Genomic DNA, 1,697 nt, shown 5'->3' with positions numbered 1-1,697 from the left:
GCGTGTGTGTGTGTGTGTGTGTGTGTGTGTGTGTGTGTGTGTGTGTGTTTGTATATGTATGTGTGTGTCCCATGTGTTGTCAAGCAGAATTTCACCAGAGCAAGTGAAGATATCTTGAGAAAATGCAAGACAGAGATATCCAAACCTTTCTTTTGATAATATATGTTTGTATTGTTCAGATGCACAGTGTGTGAAAGACACAACACTCTTATGCTGTTAATAGAAAACCTCAACAGGCTTCATTTCCAGTCATTTCTGATGACGAAAGTTGCATCTCCACAGTAGAGATAGGAATCATTCAATTCAGTTTCTCCTAAAACAATCCTATCACAATGATTTGACCAGTGATGAAAATCAGATGACAATAGATGTGATTTATTTATTACAATCCAGTTCTATCTGTTTTTAATGTCATTACATTGTGACTGGCAGGCTGAGAGACATTTAGATACATAGAAAGATATATGGATGATACAAATGAGACAAGTGGAAGAATCTGAGCAGACAGGGAGGAGAGGACATCTGGACCGCCAACTTCAATTATGAACACTGACCGCTCCCCTTTCGCTGTGTCTCCTCCCCTCCTTCTCCTCTCTCTAAATTACCAACTGGGTTTTGGAGGGATAGGACCGGAGAGACAGATGGCAAGAAAGAAGCGTGAAAATTAAGAAACTACATTTAGATAGAGTAAGACTCAGCAGATGGACAGAAACACAGAAAGAGAGGCAGATACTAAAACAAAGCACTGGATTAGTCAAATTTCCACCTGCAAGCTGAGGCTCAGATCCTCTTACAGTACATCCCTCCTTTAACATCCACTATGTCTTCATTCTTTCTTTTCCTATGCATACTGCCTCCCTCAATCCCCTTGCTGCGTAAGTTTTTCATTTCAAGCTCCGCTGCCGAGACCACAACCTCATCGGTTGTTGGGCAAAAAGCGAGACATTGAAATAGTGACAAAGAAAGGAACAGGTGGAATGAGCGTTTTAGTTATACAATATGAGAGGGGGAAAGAGGAGTGATAAGAAAAACTGGTGAGGAAAGAAAATAGCTGGGATGTTGAGGTGGAGGCAAATGGAGAAAAGAGAGAGGGGTGAGGCGAGTTGAAGAGAGGATTACAAAAGTAGAGGAGGAGAGGTACTAAGCTATGCTTTGGGTCACACCGGCAGCGGCAACATTTCTGGACAGGAGGAACCTCAAGTTAACCACTTTCTCTCACACACACACACACACACTTTCTCACCAACACACACAGAGGTGAGGGCAGACACACAGGCCAATCACTGCTGCTAACAGCTGTGCTGCAAAGTGAGATATGACCTGCTGCAGTGATACAGCACTAAAAAAGAACCGCAGGTGAAGCACACAGACACACATCAACACAGATAAAGTGGAAGACACACATCATTATAACACACCCAATGTAATGTGACATACAAGCACATATACTGTACACACTGATAACAGCATACAGGCTGAGTAACATGAGCCCTACGGATGACACACACGGGTATGCACTGCAAAGCAAACATGATACAAACACACTCATATACACACATATGTGCCCTTAGACACATAAAAACAAACTCACACACAGACACACACATACACACACACACACACACACACACACACACACACACACACACACACACACACACACACACACACACACACACACACACACACTCTCTCTC

Source organism: Notothenia coriiceps, unplaced genomic scaffold (genome assembly GCF_000735185.1).
Source record: "Notothenia coriiceps isolate Sejong01 unplaced genomic scaffold, NC01 NC01_scaffold00033804, whole genome shotgun sequence".
Lineage (NCBI taxonomy): Eukaryota > Metazoa > Chordata > Actinopteri > Perciformes > Nototheniidae > Notothenia > Notothenia coriiceps.
Note: the sequence above shows the minus strand (reverse complement) of the source record.